This window comes from Calliphora vicina, chromosome 1 (assembly GCF_958450345.1).
Source record: "Calliphora vicina chromosome 1, idCalVici1.1, whole genome shotgun sequence".
Classification (NCBI taxonomy): Eukaryota; Metazoa; Arthropoda; class Insecta; order Diptera; family Calliphoridae; genus Calliphora; species Calliphora vicina.
Window position 1 is genome coordinate 15882069 of NC_088780.1, and position 25883 is coordinate 15907951.

At 23.0% G+C, this 25883-nt stretch overlaps 1 protein-coding gene across 2 annotated transcripts in view; it reads left to right on the top strand.

The window, feature by feature from the left end:
• The window catches only part of smash (smallish), a 231827-nt gene that overhangs the window by 116080 nt on the left and 89864 nt on the right, over positions 1-25883 (top strand). For both annotated transcript variants that reach the window (XM_065499139.1, XM_065499138.1), the window contains one exon: positions 6646-6782. The gene's annotated coding sequence lies outside the window, so the exon portion shown is untranslated. The remainder of the gene's footprint in view (positions 1-6645; positions 6783-25883) is intronic.

Here is a 25883-nt window from a genome sequence, read left to right on the forward strand (position 1 = left end):
ATTTTTTTTTTTGGGTAATTTTTCCAAATTTTTTTTGATTTTCTTTAGAAAATTTCTCAATTTATTTAAAAGCTTTTTGAGTTATTTTTATATAAATATAACAATAAAAGTGTTTAGCTTATTTCTGGTAAAAATTGTTATTATTGTTGTAATATTATTAAAGTTAGTAAGAAAATTATTTTATAACCTAAAAATTTCAAATTTAATTTTCATAAAATTTGTAGTTTCCATACATTTCTTATACAAATAAATGATGGATTATAATTATATTTAGTTTATTTTAAAGCTATAGCAATGCAGTTATTTTGCCGCCCCTTTTAAAGGGGCGTGTCAAAATAACATTTTGTTTAACTCAAGTTATTTTTGCAATTTTCTTTTATGTTGTTTTGCTCCAATTATTTGTATCTTTTAATCTGTAATTTTCTTTAAAAGTTGTTCAATATTTTTATATTATTGTACTGTTGAAGGCAATTGTTTTGTATTCCATACAATTGTATGTGTTTTAGCAGAAAATGTCATCATTAATTAATTAACAATGTTGGCTTATTCTTCTACATAAGAAACATTTTGGAATTTCTTACATTAGGCGCCGTTTTCTTTACAAAGTATTTAATTGAAATTCAAGCAGCTTAGCACACAAATCTAGCTAAATATCTTCTTTAGCTTGTCTCTTAGTTATTTGAGAGATGTCTGTCTGGTTTGTAACTTTTGATATTTTGTTTTGAAATCTATAAACACATGTAGTTGAATTTGAGGCTTGTTTTACTTAGTATCTATTTATTTATTTAATACTTAGTTAAACAATTTATGATAATTATATTTAATATTTCTTTGAATATGTTTGTTTTGTGTCTTTGTAATACTTACTACAGTGTAGACAATAAATATAAATCTTGTAGAATAGATACTTACATTCATTCTCTTAATAATTACACTTGAGGTAAAAGTTGTTTTTTTTGCTATGAAATCATTTAAATTTTGCTTTTGTTTAATTCTTTTGAAATGCGATAGATAGATAGACCAACATGTGGTCAATAGTTTGTATTATGACAGAGTCTCTAATACGATCATGCAATCAAATATAATTTGTGTTTTAATTGTAAAACACTCCAAAAAAAAAGGAGTTGCATGTATACTAAGAGTGTTTCTTTTTAAAGCACATTTGCATACCTAGTAAGATCTAGCAGGGGGGTAGTCTTTAAAAGGAGGGGTCATTCAATTGTTTCAATAGTTTAATTTTAGCTTCAATCGTAGGTCTTTTTATAGTTCAATTTTAGCTTCAATCGTAGGTCTTTCTATAGTTCAATTTTAGCTTCAATCGTAAGTCTTTCTATAGTTCACTTTTAGCTTCAATTGTAGGTCTATCTATAGTTCACTTTTAGCTTCAATTGTAGGTCTTTCTATATTTCAATTTTGGCTTCAATCGTAGGTCTTTCTATAGTTCAATTTTAGCTTCAATCGGAGGTCTTTCTATAGGTCTTTCTATAGTTCAATTTTAGCTTCAATCATAGGTCTTTCTATAGTTCAATTATAGCTTCAATTGTAGGTCTTTCTATAGGTAAATTTTAGCTCCAATTGTAGGTCTTTCTATAGTTCAATTTTAGCTTCAATCGTAGGTCTTGCTATAGTTCAATTTTAGCTTTTATCGTTGGCCTTTCTATAGTTCAATTTTAGCTTCAATCGTAGGTATTTCTATAGATTAATTTTAGCTTCAATCGTAGGTCTTTCTATAGTTCAATTTTAGCTTCAATCGTTGGCCTTTCTATAGTACAATTTTAGCTTCAATCGTAGGTCTTTCTATAGTTCAATTTTAGCTTCAATCGTAGGTCTTTCTATAGTTCAATTTTAGCTTCAATCGTAGGTCTTGCTATAGTTTAATTTTAGCTTCAATCGTAGGTCTTTCTATAGTTCAATTTTAGCCTCAATCGTAGGTCTTGCTATAGTTTAATTTTAGCTTCAATCGTAGGTCTTTCTATAGTTCAATTTTAGCTTCAATCGTAGGTCTTTCTATAGTTAAATTTTAGCTTCAATCGTTGGTCTTTCTATAGTTCAATTTTAGCTTCAATCGTTGGTCTTTCTATAGTTCAATTTTAGCTTCAATCGTAGGTCTTTCTATAGTTCAATTTTAGCTTCAATCGTAGGTCTTTCTATAGTTCAATTTTAGCTTCAATCGTAAGTCTTTCTATAGTTCAATTTTAGCTTCAATCGTAAGTCTTTCTATAGTTCAATTTTAGCTTCAATTCTAGGTCTTTCTGTAGTTCAATTTTAGCTTCAATCGTAGGTCCTTCTATAGTTCAATTTTAGCTTCAATCGTAGGTCTTTCTATAGTTCAATTTTACCTTCAATCGTAGGTCTTTCTATAGTTCAATTTTAGCTTCAATTGTAGGTCTTTCTGTAATTCAATTTTAGCTTCAATTCTAGGTCTTTCTGTAGTTCAATTTTAGCTTCAATCGTAGGTCCTTCTATAGTTCAATTTTAGCTTCAATCGTAGGTCTTTCTATAGTTCAATTTTACCTTCAATCGTAGGTCTTTCTATAGTTCAATTTTAGCTTCAATTGTAGGTCTTTCTGTAATTCAATTTTAGGTTAAAAGTGGGCGGGTAATAACTTTATGGTTATATTTACAGAAGAAACTAAAATATTTTATTATAAAACAGTCTTTATTTGAATTATTTTTATTTAATTTTGTTTCTCTATTTAAAATTTTTTAAAAGACCAAAATTGTATTAAAACTAAATTTTAAATTTTTAGGTTATGAAGTAATTTGTTTAATAACTTTAATAATATTGCAACAATAAAACCCACTTTTACCAAAAAGAAGCTAAACACTTTAATTATTATATTAATACAAAAATTAACTAAAAATCTCTTTAATAAATTGAGAAAATTTTAAATAGAAAATCATAAAAATTAAAAAAAAAAAAATTTCAAATTATTTTTTTGAAGTTATATCACACTTTTGCTTCTATCTTCAATAATATTTGTCCTAATATCATCAATATGACTGTACAGTTGCTTAGTACTATCAACTTTATATTAAAATAAAAACTAACTAAAAAACTCTTAAATAAATTAAGAAAAGTTTTAAAAGAAAATCGTATAAATCTGAAAAAAATATATAAAAATTATTTTTGAGGTTATGTCACACTTTTGCTTCTAACTTCAATAATATTATCAATATTACTAAACAGCAGCCTAATACTTTCCGTATTATACTAATATAAAAATTAACTAAAAATCTCTTTAATACATTGAGACAATTTTCAATAGAAAATCATAAATATTTAAAAAAATTATCAAATTATTTTTTTTTTGAGTTATATCACACTTTTGCTTCTAACTTCAATAATATTTGTCAAAATATCATCAATATTACTTTACAGCAGCTTAATACTTTATATTTTATATTAATATAAAAATTAACTAAAAATATCTTAAATAAATTGAGAAAAATTCCAAAAGAAAATCATAAGAATTAAAAAAATATATACATATATTTTTTTGAGGTTATGATACTTTTTTATTTCTAACTTCAATAATATTTATTCAATTATAACTAATATAGGTGTAAAGCAGCTAAATACTTTCAATTTTGTATTTATATAAAAATGTAATAAAAATCTTTTAAATAAATTTAAAATTTTTTAAAAGAATATTATAAATGTTTTTGAAATATATTTTTTTAAGGTTATGTTAATTTTTTGTTTCTAACTTCCATAATATTGCTCTAAATAGCATAAATTTTACTGTACACTAGCTAAATACATTCAATTTCATATTGAAATAAAAATATACTAAAATTTGTTTAAATAAATTAAGAAATTTTTAAAAGAAAATCATAAAAATTGGAAAAGATAATATTTTTTGAGGTTAGGTTAATTTTTTCTTTCTAACTTCAATAATTTTTATTTTAAATAGTTTTAATTTTGCTATACATCAGCTAGATACTTTCAATTTTATATTTATATAAAAATGTAATAAAAATCTTTTAAATAAATTTAGAAATTTTTAAAAGAAAATCATAAAAAATTTGTAAAAATATTTTTTTTGAGGTTATGGTATTTTTTTGTTTCCAACTTCCATAATATTGCTCTAAATAGCATAAATTTTACAGTACACTAGCTAAATACTTTCAATTTCATATTGAAATAAAAATATACTAAAATTTGTTTAAATAAATTAAGAAATTTTCAAAAGAAAATCATAAAAATTGGAAAAAATTATATTTTTGGAGGTTAGGTTAATTTTTTCTTTCTAATTTCAATAATATTTATTCAATTAAAACTAATAGTGCTTATACAGTAGCTAAATACTTTCAATTTCATATTGAAATAAAAATATACTAAAATTTATTTAAATAAATTAAGAAATTTTTAAAAGAAAATCATAAAAATTTGGAAAAATTATATTATTATCGAATTAGCTTTAATTTTTAAAAGCTTCAAATATCGAAAAAGTACCAAACTCTTGTCTTAGTTAAATTTTGCATGATTGCAGGAACCAATGTTTTTAAATTTTATCAAAATTGTCTTGATAATTTCCTTTAAAATGTATTTTCCCGTTTTTACCCCATTTTTGGTACTTTTTTGTGCCCATTAAAATGATATCAATATCGTTGTGGGAGGTCATAATAAAATATTCTTATGTGTATGTCAATTTATAGAAAAACAAAAAAGTACCAAAAAAATAAATTGTACATTTTACCCATTAATTGTTCGAATTTCAAAAAAGTACCAAATTTATATTTGGTATTTTTTGATAAGTAAAGAATACGATTTGAAATTTATTTCTATGTATATTCGTTTTTTTTGGTTGGGGAGGCAAAAAAGTACCAAAATACAGTTTTTACCCGTTTTCTCTCTAAAAAGGGAAGAATTTCAAAAAAGTACCAAACACGTGTCTGCTATTTTTTTAAGTAGATTAACATGTTGTTTAAATATTTCTGGTATTTATATTAGTTTAGAAGATATAAGGTTACCGAATTTACCCGTTTTTACCCCCTAAACTTTCGAATTTCCAGAAATTCCCTCTTAGTGGATCTACATAGCAACAGGAGAATCTATAAAATTTATTTCCATGTTTATTGGTTTAAAAGACATTTAGGGTGGCAAAAAAGTACCAAAATGCAGTTTTTACCCGTTTTCTCCCCAAAATGGGTAGAATTTCGAAAATTCTGTTATTTTTTTAAGTAGATAAAGATGAATTTTAAATGTGTTTGGTATTTGTATTAGTTTTATATCTGTTTTACCCCCTAAACTTTTGAATTTCCAAAAATACCTTCTTAGGGAACTACATTTTACTTAAAATGTTCACCCCCTTTAAAAACTTCAAAATATTTCATTTCCTGCTACTGGTTTTATTGCTTATTAATCACAGTTGTTTGTCTTTTTTTTTATTCATACACAAAAAACTATAATTATATGGCTGCTGTTTTTTGTCTCGTTTATTTTTGTTATTTAATTTTAATTATTACCATGATTTTTAAGATTTTTTTTGTGCAGTTTTATGCAACAGTTTGTAGTGGTTTTTTGTACAAACATTATTTTGTCGTTATTGTTTAAACAACATTGTTGTTAATAATTTACTACAAATTGTAATTAAGTTTAGATTTTTATTATTTTTTAATAAAGTAAAACTTTTAAATATCATTTCAAATAGAAAAGTATTGAAAAAATTTAAATTAAATTTCAATTATAATATGTAGAGCATTTTATGGCTGTGTGGTGTAACAAAACTTAAATTAATTTCAAGCTAAATTTTCAATTAACATATTTGTTACGTACTGAAAAGCTAAATAATTTTTAATAAATAATAATCAACTATAGAAAAATTTGTAGAAATCTGTCGCATGAAATTTGGACTAACTCCCTATAAAGCTCCACTAAGAACAGATTTTTTGAAATTCCAAGCTTAAGGGGGTAAAAACGGGTAAATTCGGTAACCTTAGATCTTCTAAACTTATATAGATTCTAATCAAATTTAAAATGCATCTTTATCTACTTAAAAAATCAGCTGACAAGTGTTTGGTAGTTTTTTGATATTCAAATCTTTTGGCGGAAAAAACGGGTAAAAACTGAATTTGGTACCTTTTTGCCAACCTAAGTATATTTAAAAACAATAAACATAGAACTAAATTTAAAATCGTATTCTTTACTTATCAAATAATAACAAATATAAGTTTGGTACTTTTTTGGAAATTTTAATTTGTTCCAAAATTTTATTTATTTTTGGTACTTTTTTCATAAAAGATTGGTTTTCGATAAATTAACATATGAATATTTTATTATGACTCTTACAACGATACAAAAAAAGTACCAAAAAGTGGTAAAAACGGGAAAACGGATAAAAAAGTACCAAAAAGGGGGTAAAAACGGGAAAATTTTAAACAAAGTTTTTTAGCCAATTTTGATAAAATTTTATAAAATATAGATAAATCCAATCCAAATAAAGATATAGTCACTAAAATTGTATACCAAAAAATTGTATACCAGATTGAAATTGGTACTTTTTTAATATTTTAAATTATAAACTTTCGTTCATCTAATGGTACTTTTTGACCAAGAACTTTCAAACTGCTTCTATTTTTTGTCATTTTTTTTTTTAGATTTCAATACTAATTTCTATTATTTTCTTTTTTCACTTTCAGTTCCAACGAAATCAAAACACAATTTGGCAAAACTCGAACCACATCCAACATAATTACAGAAATTCTAGACAAAAATTTTCATTTACTTGAAACTGAAATGAAATTTGAAAGAACAAAAGGACAGAAAAAAAGTTAAGGTAAGTTAATATAATATGCACTCACTTCATTTTAAATAAAATATTGAAAATTTTTGAAGAAATTGAGAAAATCCGTTAAAAAAAATATTTTTAAAAAGTACTTTTTTGAAGAGTATTTTTAAAAAAGTACCTTTTGAAAGAAAAGTATATTTTTCTAAGAAAAGTATATTTTTCTAAGAAAAGTACATTTTTCTAAGAAAAGTACCTTTTCAAGGAAAAGTACTTTTTCAAGGAAAAGTACCTTTTCAAGGAAAAGTACCTTTTCAAGGAAAAGTACCTTTTCAAGGAAAAGTACCTTTTCAAGGAAAAGTACCTTTTCAAGGAAAAGTACCTTTTCAAGGAAAATTACCTTTTCAAAGAAAAGTACCTTTTCAAAGAAAAGTACCTTTTCAAAGAAAAGTATCTTTTCAAAGAAAAGTACCTTTTCAAAGAAAAGTACCTTTTCAAAGAAAAGTACCTTTTCAAAGAAAAGTACCTTTTCAAAGAAAAGTACCTTTTCAAAAAAAATTACCTTTTGAAAGAATAGTACCTCTTGAAAGAAAAGTATTTTTTCAGAGAAAAGTATCTTTTCAGAAAAAATTACTTTTTTCAAAGGAAAAGCACCTTTTCCAAGAAAAGTACCACCTTTTCAAGGAAAAGTACCTTTTCAAGGAAAAGTACCTTTTCAAGGAAAAGTACCTTTTCAAGGAAAAGTACCTTTTCAAGGAAAAGTACCTTTTCAAGGAAAAGTACCTTTTCAAGGAAAAGTACCTTTTCAAAGAAAAGTACCTTTTCAAGGAAAAGTACCTTTTCAAGGAAAAGTACCTTTTCAAAGAAAAGTACCCTTTCAAATAAAAGTAAATTTTTCTAAGAAAAGTACCTTTTTCTAAGAAAAGTACCTTTTTCTAAGAAAAGTACCTTTTTCTAAGAAAAGTACCTTTTCAAGGAAAAGTACCTTTTCAAGGAAAAGTACCTTTTCAAGGAAAAGTACCTTTTCAAGGAAAAGTACCTTTTTAAGGAAAATTACCTTTTGAAAGAATAGTACCTCTTGAAAGAAAAGTATTTTTTCAGAGAAAAGTATCTTTTCAGAAAAAATTACTTTTTTCAAAGGAAAAGCACCTTTTCCAAGAAAAGTACCACCTTTTCAAGGAAAAGTACCTTTTCAAGGAAAAGTACCTTTTCAAGGAAAAGTACCTTTTCAAGGAAAAGTACCTTTTCAAGGAAAAGTACCTTTTCAAAGAAAAGTACCTTTTCAAAGAAAAGTACCTTTTCAAGGAAAAGTACCTTTGCAAGGAAAAGTACCTTTTGAAAGAAAAGTACCTATTCACAAAAAAGTACTTTTTCACAGAAAAGTAATTTTTTAAAGAAAAGTACCTTTTCAAAGGAAAAATACATTTTCAATGAAAAAGTACCTTTTCCAAGAAAAGTACCCTTTTCTAGGAAAAGTATCCTTTTCAAAGAAAAATTCCTTTTTCAAGAAACGTACTTTTTTCTAAGAAAAGTACCTTTTCAAAGAAAAATACTTTTTCAAAGGAAAACACCTTTTCAAAATACCTTTTTCTAAGAAAACTACCTTTTTCTAAGAAAAGTACCTTTTTATAAGAAACGTACCTTTTCTAAAAAAAATACCTTTTTCTAAGAAAAGTAGCTTTTTCTAAGAAAACTACCTTTTTCACAGAAAAGTACCTTTTCAAAGTACCTTCTTCTATGAAGAAGTATCTTTTTCTAAGAAAAGTACATTTTTCTAAGAAAAATACGTTTTTCTAAGAAAAGCACCTTTTTCTAAGAAAAGTACCTTTTTCTAAGAAAAGAACCTTTTTATAAGAAACGTAATTTTTTTTAAAAAAAAAAGTACTTTTTTTGTATGAAAATTAGCTTTTTCTGAGAAAAGTACCGTTTTCTAAGAAAAGTATCTTTTTCTGAGAAAAGTACATTTTTCTAAGAAAAGTATCTTTTTCTAAGAAAAGTACCTTTTTTTCTAAAAAAAGTACTTTTTTTGTATGAAAATTAGAAGAAAAGTAAATACATTTTCAAAGAATTTTATTTAAAGATACTACTTTTTTAAAATAGTACCTACCTGTTCAAAAGAAAGTTTGCCTGAAACAACACCCATTCATTTATTTAAAATATACTGTTATTTCCCTACCAAAACCCAGAAAACAAAATTAAAAATGCATGACTGTCTTTATTTAAATTAATTTAAAACTTCATTTGCCCCAAGGGGGCCCACCATACAAATGCCACCCAATTTCACAGCTCTGCCACACAAAAGATTTTCTGGACTCCACCAAAAATCATTTAAAATTTCAGCTCATTATTTCTATTTCTACATTCTTTACAAATATGTAATAAGCAATTTCTTCAGACTATTTATTCCCTTTTTATTTAATTTTTCATTTAACATTTATCTGATCTTGAAAACAATTTGAAAACTTTGTTTTAAATTCGCTTTGAAGTCTGTTTTTTTTTTGTTTTGTTTTGTTTCTTAACATAATTAGTTAGATTTCTAGTTAAAATGTTTAAAATGTATTTAATGAAAGTCGTCTGTGTCTGTGTTTTTCCCCTCTATGCGTTTGAACGTAAGAACGAACTATTTGTGTGGTTCAAGAGTTTCAGTGACTTGACCAGATCACTGGGACGACCACGATCATCATCATATGTATTTGTTTCATCTCTGTTCAATGTGCCGCTGTTTGGTGTGTGTAAATTTTTTTCTTTCTTCATTCTGTAAAAGAACAATGGTCACTCATTGTCTCTTGATGGCGTTTATTTTTTTTTGGCTTATTTTTTTCCTACAAAAAAAAGTGATGTTGTTATGATCATTATAATGATGATCATAATGTTGATTTTATAATATAAATTACTCCACAGTGTTTAGTTTATAGAATAGAAAAAAAGTTTGAATAAAATAGAGAGTTAAATCAAACCAAATTAGTTAAAAAAATAGTTGCAGGGTTTTTCGAAATACTGGGAAATGTCTCAAAAACGGCCAGCAAGATAAAACTATATTTAACTCTAATAAAGTTTTAAAGATATAAAGATAAACTAAAACTATTTCCGTACTTTATGGACTCCAACCAAATAGAATAACTACATGAGAAACGCAGGATATATTCATTCACTTTTGTATCGCAGTGTTAAAACATAATTATGTCAATGTTAAGCCACAGAAATATCAAGACATTATTTTTAAGTGTGGCTTTCAAGATAATTATCAATGATTTAGAAAAACTTCATAATTATGTTCAGAAGTAATTTATGTTAAGACATAAAAATGTCAAGACAAAATTTAAAAAAATGTATATATTAAATTTAAAGTACAATAATCATTTATTTGAAAAAAACTAATAATATTTTACTAAGACATAATTATGTCAAAACAAAATTTATGTTAAGACATAAAAATCTCAAGACATACATATAAAATTTGCTATATTAACAATAAATTTATTAGAATTATGAAGTTTTTTTTAAATGTTATTATTATACGAATAAGACATAATTATGTCAAGACAAAATTTATGTTATGATTTGAATATGTCAAGACATAAATACAAATTAAGTCATTTTGAACAGTTTTAGGCAAACAGAAATATTTGGGTAGTTTTTAAAATATAGTTGACATCAAGTAAATCGTAGATATATTTATGTCATGACATGAAGCAAGGAAAATGTTAAAATTTCTTGTGTTGAAATTTATTTCTATTAAATTATTTTCAATTTGTAGCCAACCTCCTAATGAACCTTCTTTTTAGTTATACAGTGTTATTAATAATTTAATAAATTTAAGACCATACAAGACATAATTATGTCAAGTCATAATTTATGGTAAGCCGTAGAAATATTAAGACATTAGTTTTAAGTGTGCCTTTCAATATAATTATCAATTATTTAAAATGAATTGAAGAAAAACTTATTAAGTCATAATTGAAGTTCAGAAGTAATTTATGTTAAGACATAAAAATGTCAAAACATAATTAAACAAATTTATATATTAAATTTAAAGTACAATAATCATTTATTTGGAAAAAACTACTAATATTTTACTAATACATAATTATGTCAAAACAAAATTTATGTTAAGACATAAAAATCTCAAGACATAAATACAAAATTAGCTATATTAACACTAAATTTATTAGAATTATGAAGTTTTTGGAAAATTTATTATTATACGAATAGGACATAATTATGTCAAGACAAAATTTATGCTATGATATGAATATGTCAAGACATAAATAAAAATTAAGACGTTTTAAACAGTTTTAAGTAAATATAAATATTTGGGTTGGCTTTTTAAAAATATAGTTGACATAAAATAAGTCTAGATATATTTATGTCATGACATGATGCAAGAAAAATGTTAAAATTTCTTGTGTTGATAAAGAATATGAAATTTCTTTCTATTAAATTAATTTGATCCTTCAAATATTTTTGTAGTTTTATTTATTGAGCCTATAATTATTGTAACTGTGTGTATTTCTCTTTTGGAATCTGTCTGTCCAACTCCCCACCTGGTTAGTTTTATGTTTATTTTTGTATTTAATATTTTAATTATTAATAATTGATACATTATTTTTCCCTCAAATGAAAAAAAAAGAGAAATGAAATGATAAATATTTTAATTAACATTTTGATTGATTTTTTTAAATAAAACTCTAAAATTCGACCCAATTGTTTTTTCGGAAAAAACAAAGCCGACAAAAATTGCTGTAATTTTTTATGCAAAAACCATGATAAAGTCAAAATGCCAAAACGAAAAAAAAAATGTACTGAAATCAAAAGAAAATTGCAAAGAACATGTAACATTTAACACACCCACTGGCTAAAACAAAGCCAAAAAACGCACATAACAAAAAATTCTTTAAAAATCTGGTCGTTTTTCAAAGAAAGAATTTCGAAAACCCCCCAAAAAACAGACAAGACTTCTTATTCATTTACTGAAGAAATTTTTTGACACATACGACGTTTAAATTGTTTTGTGGCGGAACAAAAACCGAACATAAGAAAGAAAACATTTTTCAAAACTAAATGCTGAAAGCTAAAAATTAAAATAAAAAATGAGGAATCAATACTCGTTGGCTTCTACTAACGTTCGTAAAGAATAAATAAGAACATCAAGCAGCTGTCTGCATTTAAGGGAACAAAAACAAAAATCAAAACTCCCAAAAAAAGGCCTAAAAGCAAGAACATTATACAGCAGTTCGTTAAAAGAATGAAAACATTCAGTTATAAACAACCAAGAAATAATGGGGGAACACAAATCTTTACAATTTGAATGAGTAAACTTCTTCAATGTCAAGTTTCAAACCTTATTTACAGAAAAATGTTACTTATTTTGGTGTTTCCATTTTAACCTTTTAAAAATTTGATTCTCCCATATGTTTCCATTCCTTCAAGCCCCCTCCATTTTTAAGTTTTAGTACGTGTACGTGTGCGAGTCACAAAAATCTACTAAAAACATTTAACAAATTAATCGTTGAGGCGTTACGGCCCATGGTTAGTTGAAGTTTACAACTACAACAACAAAAAATAAATAAAAAATCCAAATAAAACTGAATGGAATTTAAAGTCACAATAACAGTTTCAACTCAAAATAAAGTTTAACAAACAGAAAAGACACAAAAATATTTGTAAAAGTTGTTGTTATTTTTCGGTGGTCCAAGGAAAGAAAAAAGGTTAAATACAATAAACTTAAACATTTACCATAAAAACAGCGCAATAATAAACAATTTGTTAAAAAAAATATTATACTTTTACTTGTGCTCTCAGGAGAGGAGTTACTTTTACACACGTGTTCCCTGGAATTTATTTTATATTGTTTATAAATAATAGATTTTTATTGATTTTTTTTATGTAAAGAGGGAAATCATAAGTTAGAAGGCTAAAAAGAAGGTTCATTAGGAGGTTTGCAACAAATTGAAATTTATTTAATAGAAAGAAATTTCATATTCCTTATAATACAAGAAATTTTAAAATTTTTCTTGCTTCATGTCATGACATAAATATATCTAGACTTTACTTTATGTCAACTATATTCTAAAAACCCAACCCTAATATTTATATTTGCTTAAAACTGTTTAAAACGCCTTAATTTTTCTTTATGTCTTGACATATTTATGTCATAACATAAATTTTGTCTTGACATAATTATGTCTTATTCGTATGATAATAAATTATCTAAAAATGTCATAATTCTACCTAATTTAGTGTTAATATAGAAAATTTTATATTTATGTCCTGAGATTTTTATGTCTTAACATAAATGTTGTCTTGACATAATTATGTCTTGGCATTTTTATGTCTTAACATAAATTACTTCTGGACATAATTATGACTTAAGCAGATTTTCTTCAATTAATTTTTAATCATTGATAATTATATAGAAAGGCACACTTAAAAATAATGTGTTGATATTTCTATGGCTTAACATAAATTATGACTTGACATTATTATGTCTCATATGGCCTTAAATTATTAATAACACGGTATAACTAAAAAGAAGGATAATTAGAACGTTGGCAGCAAATTTAAATAAATTTCATATTCCTTTTCAACACAAGAAATTTTACATTTTCCTTTGTTCATGTCATGACATAAATATATCTAGACTTTACTTTATGTCAATTTTATTTTAAAAGCAACCCAAATATTTCTATTTACTTAAAACTGTTTAAAACGCCTTAATTTTTATTTATGTCTTGACATATTCATATCATAACATACATTTTGTCTTGACATAATTATATCTTATTTGTATGTTAATAACTTTTTTCCAAAAATTTCATAATTCTACCTAATTTAGTGTTAATATAGAAAATTGTATATTTATGTCTTGAGATTTTTATGTCTTAACATAAATGTTGTCTTGACATAATTATGTCTTAGTAAAATATAAAATTTTTTTTTCCAAATAAATGATTATTGTACTTTAAATTTAATAATTTTTTTTAATTATGTCTTTACATTTTTATGTCTTAACATAAATTACTTCTGGACATAATTATGTCTTAAGCAGTTTTTCTTCAATTAATTTTTAATTGATAATTATATAGAAAGGCACACTTAAAAATAATGTGTTGATATTTCTATGGCTTAACATAAATTATGACTTGACATTATTGTGTCTCATGTGGCCTTAAATTATTAATAACACGGTTGGCAGCAAATTAAGTTAATAGACAGAAATTTCAAATTCCTTATAATACAAGAAATTTGAAAATTTTTCTTGTTTCATGTCATGACATAAATATATCTAGACTTTACTTTATATCAACTACTATTTTAAAAACAACCCAAATATTTATATTTGCTTAAAACTGTTTAAAGGGCCTTAATTTTTATTTATGTCTTGACATATTTATATCATAACATACATTTTGTCTTGACATAATTATGTCTTATTCATATGTTAATAACTTTTTCCAAAAATTTAATAATTCTACTAAATTTAATGTTAATATAGCAAATTTTATATTTATGTCTTGAGATTTTTATGTCTTAACATAAATATTGTCTTGACATAGTTATGTCGTAGTAAAATATTATTAGTTTTTTCCAAATAATTTATAAATGTACTTCAAATTTAATATATATAGATTTTTTTATTTATGTCTTGACATTTTTATGTCTTAACATAAATTACTACTGAACATAATTATGTCAGTTTATTCAAGGTTTTCTTCAATTCATTCAAATTATTGATAATTATCTTGCAAGACACACTTAAAAATAATGTCTTGATATTTCTGTGGCTTAACATAAATTATGACTTGACATAATTATGTCTTGTATGGTTTTAATTTTATTAAATTACTAATAACACGGTATAACTAAAAATAAGGATCATTAGGAGGTTGCGTACAAATTGAAATAAATTTAATAGAAAGAAATTTTACATTTTCCTTTGTTCATGTCATAACATAAATATGTCTAGACTTTATTTTAGGTCATCTATATTCTAAAAACCACCCAAATATTTCTATTTACTTATAACTGTTTAAAACGTCTTCATTTTTTATTTATGTCTTGACATATTTATATCATAACATACATTTTGTCTTGACATAATTATGTCTTGTTCGTATGTTCGTAACTTTTTCCAAAAATTTAAAATTTCGACAAAATTTAATGTTAATATAGCATATTTTATATGTATGTCTTGAGATTTTTATGTCTTAACATAAATATTGTATTGACATAATTATGTCTTAGTAAAATATTAGTAGTTTTTTTCCAAATAACTTTATAACTTCATAACATTATCTGTTCAATAAACATTTTATAAATTTATTTGCTAGTAGTTACCATTTTATTAATTAATAATTAAAAATCATCAAACACTTTGATTTGTATATAAAAAATGTATTATTCAAATATTTAAATTTTCAAATATAAATAATAAAAAACGCGTGTTTGGAATATTTAATTTATAGCTGAGCAGTTCCTCAAAAAAATAAATAAAAAAAATATTCAAAATTTATGAAATATATGAAAGGCTTAACTTTAAACTTGTTGCGTTTTGTGTATTTAAGTGGGTATTAGTTGTAACATTCTGGAATGGGGCTGAATTCAATAATTATTTGTTTATTTATTCGAATTTGAGTGCGTTGTTGAGGTTGTCATAGTTTTATTAGCAATTAACTCATAATCCCTTAAAAGTTTTACTGTATACAACAAAAGCAACAACATTAAACAAATTTGAAATAATGTTTTTTTTGTTGTTGTAGTTTTTTTTTTTTTTTTGGTTTAATGTTTTTTATGGCTTTAAACTATTTGTATTTTTAAATCATATTTTAGTTTTTATCCAGACTTTGTTGTCACAACAGGTGAATTTTTTTTTTAGTTAATTTCAATTCGGTGTTTTAGAGTTTTTCATTTCTTTTGTTTGTTAATGATTATCTATGTTGACCGGAAACTCAGTGATGTAGTTAGTTATTGTTGTTTTTGGTGTGTGTTTTTTTTGTGTGTTCAGAATCACCGGAGTTTAAATTACTTAATACTTGTATTTTGTTAAAATAATAAACAGAAAAAAACATAAAAAATACTTAGTTTTGAAACGGAAGTGAATTTAATGCTTGGCTGTCTCAATAAATTTGAAAAAACAAGAGTTTTTTAAATGAAATAATATAAAATTTGAAGAGAATTTCAATAAAAATAAAATAAAAAAAGTGCATTAAAAAATACATTTTAGTGTAAAAGAAAAGAAAATAAATAATTGTTTTCAATAAATTGAAACCAAAATTCAAACAAATATTAATAAATTATAAATATATAAAATTTCAACATCTTATTGTTCCAGTAAATTCTCTTAAAGTATAAGAAATAAGTTATAAAATAATAAAGTTTTCAAAACCTTAATATTTTAATAAATAGTTTAACAAATATTTAAATATCATCAATCATTGTTTAAGAACAAGTTATCTTTGTCTTAAAGCCCAACAAATTTCCTAGAAAGTTACAAAAATAGAGATATTTCAAACAATTGTATTGAAAATTGAAAAAAAGTGAAAATTTCAAAAAAGTTTCAAAAATAATACTTGAAATTTTAACAAAAAAAAGACATTGAAATAAAAAATAACATAACAATTTTTTGCTTGTCTTATCATAAGTGTGTCTTGACACAATTTTGTTTTAACATAAAATTGTCATAATATAAATATTCATGGTTTTTTTAATTAAACATAGTTTAATAAAATATTTTTTTTTTATTTAAAATTTATTTAAATAAATAAAAAAAAAAATAAAAAATATGTTTGACATAATTATGTCTTAACAGTTTTATGACTTGACATAAATATGTCATAACATAAATTACCATAATTTTTTAATTTATCATATTGACGAGCTGTTAAAAGAGTACTTTTTGTTTTAACATAAAATAGTCATAATATAAATAATCATGGTTTTTTAATTAACTATATTTAATAAAATAATATTTTTTATATAAATTTTATTTAAATAAATAAAAAAAATAAAAAATATGTCTTGACATAATTATGTCTTAACATTATTATGACTTGACATAAATATGTCATAACATAAATAGCCATGATTTTTAAATTTGACATATTATAAGAAATTTTGTAAGTGAAAAAATCTTGTTTATGTCTTAACATTAATACATATTTATGTCCCTACATTAATATGTATATTTCGACATAAATATGTCATAACAGAAATGGTCTTGATTTCTTTTTTTTTTAAGTTGTCCTTATTTTTCTAAATGTCCTTTTTTTAATGTTTGTTTTGTAATTTTAACATTTTTATGACTTGACATAAATATGTAATAACATAAATAGCCATGAATTTTTTAATTTATCATATTGACGAGCTTTATAACAAAAAAAATTAGTTTTAACATAAAATTGTCATAATATAATCATGGTTTTTTTAATTAACCATATTTAATAAAATAATATGTTTTTATAAATTTTATTTAAATAAATAAAAAAATAAAAAATATGTCTTGACATAATTATGTCTTAACATTATTATGACTTGACATAAATATGTCATAACATAAATAGCCATGATTTTTAAATTTGACATATTATAAGAAATTTTGTAAGTGAAAAATCTTGTTTATGTCTTAACATTAATACATATTTATGTCCCAACCTTAATACTTCGACATAAATATGTCATGACAGAAATAGCCTTGACTTCTTAATTATTTTATTCTAAGTTGTCCTAATTTTTCTAAGTATCCCTTTTTATTCTTTGTTTTAGAATTTTAAGTCTTAACATAAATTTGGTGTTGACATATTTATGTTATATGCAGTATTTTTATCTATTCATGGCAAACAAATGGTATTTTTGTAAAGTAGATGTAAATTCCTAAAGCTTTCATTTTTATGCTTTTTTCTTTGAAGATAACTATTCTTTTTGTAAATTTTTTGATATTTTCATGCCTTAACATAAATTCTGTCTTGACATTGTTATGTTTTATATAAATATTTTTCTCTATTTATTGCAACAAATTAGAATTTCCCCTAATTCCCTGTAATTATCGGAATTTAAATTTATATCTTGATATTTTTATTTCGTAACATAAATTATGTCTTGATATATATAAAAACTGTTTATCAATTTATTGCAAATTTTTGGTATTTGATTAAAATTCCTTCAAATTTCAAAATTTTTTTTATGTTTTGACACATTTAGGTCTTAAGATAAATTATGTCTTGACATAATTTTGTTTTATAATGGAATTTTTCTATATTTATGGCATATAATTACTATTTTTCAAAAGTTTCCTTAACATATTTATGTCTTGCCATATTTATGTCTTGACATATTTATGTCTTGCCATATTTATGTCTTGACATAACTTATGTCTTAAGCCATTTTATCTTAATTTTAAGCATATTATTAATAAATATAATATTTTTAAAATTTTTAAGAAGTATATACCATTTTTTTAGGTCTTGTTATTTATTTCATAAACCTAATTATATCTTAATCAATCAATATCTCTCTTCCTTCTTAATTAATTCCCCTTAATTAACAAAAACAACCACACATATTCCACCTTAAAACTTCTTAAAGTGCATTTGAAATCTCAACTAATCATGACTTTAGCATTTTTTTCCTTACATCCATCATAAATCTTTTGAAATGACATGTCAGTTGCCAATAGAAAACAAAAGCAAAACTTAAATTCCAATTAGTCAACGGAAATTAAGTAATTTTTCAGCTAGATGCTAGTGAAAAAAAAAACAAACCAACGAAATAAATGAAACTTGTACTCTAATTTAAACATTGCAAGTGATCTATCAAACGACACCAAAACAGAACAAAAAAACTAACTCTAATATCAAAACTACTTTTTTGTTTGCGTTTTTTACATTTCAAATGAAGCCATAAAGTTTTTAGAAATAAATTTAACAGAAAAAAAAACTTGATTTGATTTCCATTTGATTTTAGTTGAGTAGAGTCTGTTTTTTATCGCTGCAGCACATGTGACGTTGAAACACCATGATTTTGGAGCAATTTTTTTTAATAAATGTTGTAGGTTTCTAATGGTATTTTTTTGTTGTTGTTTTTGTTTGAATAAAGTGTTGCGTGTTTCATTTTTGTTTTTGATACCAAAACCGAAATTTGTTGCAGATTGATCTGTTTTTAATTTAGTTTTAAGAAATATATTGTTTAAAAGCTGTGGTTTCAGAGAATAATATAAAACAAAGTGGAACAGGGTGGCAGCAAATATGGCCCTTGGTGTAAAAACTTGGTTATTGAGATTTTGTCATAGACTTTATGAAATCACTAAGTTAAATTGTTATTAAATGAATAAATTTAAAGTTTTTACAATTGTTTACTTACATCATGACATAAATATGTCTTAACAGAAATTTATTTTAAATTCAAATTTAATAATTATTATTTTTTTAAAGTTATTCAAATTACATAATTTTCAATTTTGTCTTGACATTTTTATATCTTAACATAAATTATGTCTTGACATATTTATGTTTTAAGAAATTGTTTCTTCAAAAATAATAATTATTTTCTTAAAACTATTTTAAATTTCTAAATATTTTTGTATGTCTTGACATTTTTATGTCTTAACATAAGTTTTGTTTTAACATAATTATGTCTTATAGAGATTTTTTGAACTGCAAATTTCAAAATTTTTAATTATGTCTAAACATTTTTTGTCTTAACATAAATATTGTCTGAACATAATTATTTCTTAAACTTTTTTTTTCAAAATATGTTGCAAATAATGGTTTATATCCAATTACTGTAAATTTCTAAATTTTTAGTTCTTTCTTGACATATTTATGTCATAACAGATTTTTTTCTTAGACAGACTTTTTCATAATTTATCGGAAATTGATCTAATTTTCATTGTTTTTTTTTATCAGTTTTGGACCACGTTTCAATAATTTATGTTTTGATATAAATATACATATTATGAAATAATTTCTTTGAGGAATTACTAAAATATTTTGATCCTCTTATTATTAAGTTTTTTTAATTTGTTGGAATAAATTACCAAATACATTCAAATGTTGTGATTTTTAAGATTTATGTCTTGACATAAAAATGTCATGTCAACATTTTCACAATCAATTTAAAACTTAAAAATACTTAAAACTTAGCTTAAAATTTCATAATTTTCATTTATGTCTTGACATATTTTTTCTATAGTTTTAATATTTTTAAAAATTTTGACTGCTCTTTTGTATCATTATACATGCAAATGTCTTGTTATAAATCTATTTTATTATAGTTGTGTCTTGACATAAATATGTGTTAATTTTTCTTAATGAAATTTAATAATTGCATAATTGTAATGTCTAACATTTACTTAAATTTAACAGAAAATTTCATACTTTTTATTTGTGTCTTGACATATTTATGTCATAACATCAAGTTTGTTTTGACATAATTATGTCTTATAGAGTTTTTTTTAATTTGTTGCAAATAATTAAAAAATACATTAAAATTTTGTAATTTTTAAGTTTTATAAAATGTTTACGTTATCTATACGGATTTATGTCTTGACATTAAAATGTGATGACATCATTTTGTATTCGCTATCTATTTAAAACTTGCCGGTAATGATTATTTATTTAAAAATAGCTTAAAATTTCATAACTTTCATTTATGTCTTGACATATTTATTACGTAACATGGGTTATGTCTTGACATAAATATGTCTGGTACAATATTTTTCTAGTTTTAATACTTTGAAGTTTTTATAAAGTTTTGATTGCTTTTTTGTATAATTTTAATGGCAAATGTCTTGATATAAATATATTTTATTATAATTATGCCTTGACATAAATATGTCTTGAGCTTTTTTTTCTAAAATTATATTTCTTAATGAAATTTATTATTGTCATAATTAATTCACTTAAATTTTGCTTGAAATTAAATTTTTTCTCTTTGTGTCTTGACATATTTATGTCATAACATCAAGTTTGTCTTGACATAATTATGTCTTATACAGTTTTTTTTTAATTTGTTGCAATTAATTACGCAATACATTATAATTTTTAGATTTTTAAGTTTTTAATATGTTTACGGATTTATGTCTTGACATAAAAATGTCATGTCATCATTTTGTCTTCACTATCAATTTAAAACTTGTCTATAATTATTATTTATTTAAGAATAGCTTAAAATTTCTTAATTTTCATTTATGTCTTGACATATTTTTTTATCATAAAATGGGTTATGTCTTGACATAATTATGTCTGGTACATTATTTTATCTATTTTTAATATTTTAAACTTTTTATAAAGTTTTGACTAATTTTTGGTATCATGTCTTGACATATTTTTATCATAACATGGGTTACGTCTTGACATAATTATGTCTAGTTCAATTTTTTCTCTAGTTTTTATATTTTAAATTTTTATAAAGTTTTGACTTCTTTTTGGTATCAATTTATATGCAAATGTCTTGATATAAATATATTTTATTATAATTATGCCTTGACATAAATATGTCTTGAGCTTTTTTTCTTAAATTATATTTCTTAATGAAATTTATTATTGTCTAATTATCATTCACTTAAATTTTGCTTGAAATTTAATTTTTTCTATTTGTGTCTTGACATATTTATGCGATAACATAAATTTTGTCTTGACATAATTATGTCTTATACAGTTTTTTTTAATTTGTTGCAATTAATTACGCAATACATTAAAATTTTGAGATTTTTAAGTTTTTAATATGTTTACGGATTTATGTCTTGACATAAAAATGTCATGTCATCATTTTGTCTTCACTATCAATTTAAAACTTACCTTTAATTACTATTTATTTAAAAATAGCTTAAAATTTCATAATTTTCATTTATATCTTGACATATTTTTATCATAACATGGGTTATGTCATGACATAATTATGTCTGGTACATTATTTTATCTATTTTTAATATTTTAAACTTTCTATAAAGTTTTGACAAGTTTTTGGTATCATGTCTTGACATATTTTTATCATAACATGGGTTGCGTCTTGACATAATTATGTCTAGTACAATTTTTTCTCTAGTTTTAATATTTTAAATTTTTATAAAGTTTTGACTCCTTTTTGGTATCAATTTATATGCAAATGTCTTGATATAAATATATTTTATTATAATTATGCCTTGACATAAATATGTCTTGAGCTAATATTTCTTAAATTGTTTTTCTTAATGAAATTTATCATTGTAATAATTATCATTCACTTAAATTTTGCTTGAAATTTAATTTTTTCTATTTGTGTCTTGACATATTTATGCGATAACATAAATTTTGTCTTGACATATTTATGTCTTATACAGTTTTTTTTTAATTTGTTGCAATTAATTACCAAATACATTAAAATTTTGAGATTTTTAAGTTTTTAATATGTTTACGGATTTATGTCTTGACATAAAAATGTCATGTCATCATTTTGTCTTCACTATCAATTTAAAACTTGCCTATAATTGTTATTTATTTAAGAATAGCTTAAAACTTCAAAATTTTCATTTATGTCTTGACATATTTGTAACATAACTTAGGTTATGTCTTGACATAATTATGTCTAGTACAATTTTTTCTTTAATTTTAATATTTTAAAATCGTTATAATATTTTGACTCATATTTGGTATCATTTTATTTGTAAATATGACCTTCCCTGTTTCATTTCAAAACCCTTTTATTAGTTTTAATTTCAGCATAATATTTATAAATTCATATGCTTAAATGAAAATGACTTTGCATGTTAAATCCTCAATTAAAAAAAAAAAACTTCTTAATAACTATTTGTAATTTGTAAAGAAAACACTGACAACTGTCAGATCTTTATTTCTGTGTGATCTTTTGTTAGCACGGAGGACGTACAGTCAGTTGCTTACAAAATGGCAGATGTTTTGATTTTCTTTTTCACATTCATTCTGTTGATTATTCGTGTTTATTGTAATATTTTGTTGTTGTTGTAAACATTTGTGGACTTGACAATAAAAACGTTTGTTGTAACAATTTTTTTCCGGTCGTTTAGTTTGCAATTTTGTGGTTTTTCTTTTGGCTTTAAAATTTGCATTTTGTTGTCGATGATGATGATGATGATGAAATGATCCTTTCATACATGTCGGAAGAGTGTAAAATAAACAATAAGAATGTGCGTTTGGGGTTTATTTTTATTAAAACCACAAAATTTAATTAAAAATTATGTTTGGAAGTTATGAAAATATTGTAAATATACAATTTTGTTAAGAAATTTAATAAAAACAGGAAGTAAAGCAGAGAAAAAGCCTGGGAAAGTATGATAACAAAGATAAACAGATTATTTATGTTATGACATAAGACCTAAAAATAATAAATAAACAAATATGTTATAACATAGATTTAATGAATTAAGTAATTTTCATTCCGAATCTTAATTAACTATTATATTTATCTAAAATATCCTCTTATTTGCTCTTCATAGAATAAGTTCTCTTCCACTTCTTTTTAGTCCAAAAGTGTAGGTCATTTGCATTTTAACGCATTTATTACTTTTCAAAAGTTTGTAACACTTATAAAGTTATAAAAACTTTTTATTTAATAACATTGAAATTATGCTAAAATTTTATTATGATATTTTTTATTATTCCGTTAATAAGAAACCACTTTAAAGCTTGTTGATTGCCACACGGATCTGGCCACAAAAAAATAAAGCAGGAATTAAACATTTAAATATGTTTTTTTTTCTCGCTGCCGCAACCTAAATATGCCATTAAAATGAACACCTACGCACAGGAATAATGTAAAAGATTTAAATTCAAATGAATTAAAAGCGAAAAAGAAAAAAAAAAGTTTTAATTTCAAAGCTAAGTTTTACAGTGCAAGGAGAAAAATAAGGTTCATTTTACAGATATTTTTATATTATCTTGAAGAATTTTGTGAAAATTGCAATTAAAAGTAAAATTTAAGCAATTAAAAATTTATGTCTTGACATTTTAATGTCTTAACATAATTATGTTTTATCATAGTTTTTCCTAGTTTTTGTCAAATAAATAAGATTTTCTTGAAGAATTTTATGAAAATAGCAATTAAAAAAATGTTAGCAAAGAAAATTTATGTCTTGACATTTTAATGCCTTAACATAAAATTTTATCTTGACATAATTATGTTTTATAGTTTTTTTTCTTAGTTTTTTCCAAATAAATATTAATAATATAAAATATGTGAACTTTTTAGGAAGTTTAAACCAGATTTTGGATCTCTCTGATAATTTATGGCTTGACATAATTATGTCCCGATATATTTTTATACTAAAAAATACTTTTATAATAAGATACCATTGATGTTTGCTTCAAATATAACAATTTATTGATTATGTCTTGCCATATTAATATCTTAACATAAAATGCCTTGACATAGTTATGTCTAGACATATTTCTATTCTAACAATTTTATTTTAAAAATATGATACTATTGCTTTTTATTAAAATTGAAAGTTTTTGAATATGTCTTGACATATTAATGTTTTGACATAAATTTTGTCTTAACATATTTATGTCTTATTCAATTTTTTCACAATTTTTTTTTCCAAGCAATATAGTTTCTTAAATATAAAATATTTATATTAACTTTTTTAGAAGTTTATGTAATATTTTTAGTTAGTTTTGATAATTTATGTCTTGACATAAATGTCTCCTTACATATTTTTGTTCTGAAAAATACTTTCATAATGAAAACTTTCCACTATTGCTATTTATCTAAAGTTTGTTAAAATATAGTAATTTTTATTTATGTTTTGACATATTAATGTCTTAACATAAATTTTGTCTTGACATAATTATATGTCTTATACAATTTTTTTATTTTTTTTCTAATTTAATAAAAAATAGAAACCTTAATTGAACACGTTTCTACAGTTTAAACCTGTTTTTAGATAATTTCTCTGGTTTATGTCTTGACATAAATATGTCTTTTCTTATTTTATCTCAAAAATCGTTAACATATTAGATTATTGTTATTTACTTAAAATTTTTTACAAATTTCTATAAATTATTATAAGTCTTGACATATTTCTGTCTTAACATAGTTATGTCTTGTTGTATAAGACATAACGATGTCGCAATTTATACCAAATATTTTCTAAATTTAACATTTCTACGCTTTTTATACAGATTTTCTAGTTTATGTGTTGACATATTTCTATCTTAACAAAGATTGTGTCTTGACATAATTATTTCTCGCATTTTTTTTCTCAATTTCTAAATTTATCTTCTCAATTTCTAAATTTTAAATTTATGTTTATGTCTTAACATATTTTAGACCTAACATTAATTTTGTCTTGACATAATTATGTCTTATACACATTTTACCAAATTTGTTTCTAATAATTATTAATTTTAATAAAAATTCAACATTATTAATCCGCTTATGATATTTTCTAAAATTATGTCTTGACATAAATATATCTAGGCATAATGTTATTTTAACAATCACCTTTAAAATGATTCTACTACAGCTGTTTACTGAAATTTGTTGAACATGAGTTTATTTTCATTTATGTCTTAACATAATTATGACATAACATAAATTTTGTCTTGACATAATTATGTCTTATAACATTTTTTCTTAAATTTTTTTATATAATAGATAATTTTAAGGCAAATTCAAATTATTTTAAATTTTTATCAAGTTGTTTCATATTTATGTCTTGACATAAATATCTCTTGACACAATTTTTATAAGTTATTTCATATTTTTAAAAATTACTATTACTACAGCTAATAATTATAACATGACATGAATTTTGTCTTGACATAATTATGTCTAATAAAAATTTTTCTCAAATTGTTTCAAATAACAGATAATTATACACTAAATTCAATTTTTATTAACTTTTTATCAAGTATTATTCAAATTTATGTCTTGACATAAATATCTATTGACACAATTTTTATAATTTATTTCATATTTTTAACATTATAAAACAAATTTGCATGAAAACTGTTTCCCTTAACTGTATTAATTCATAAATATTAAAATTACTTGCTGCCAGTTACCAGTTAAAAAGAACTAAAAACTGCAGTTAAAAATTTGTTGATCTAAATATGTCAGTTTAAGAAAATGAGTTTTAAGTTTTTTTTTTTTTTAACAAACGTTTTCATGTCTTTTAAACATTTGTTAAATGACAATTAA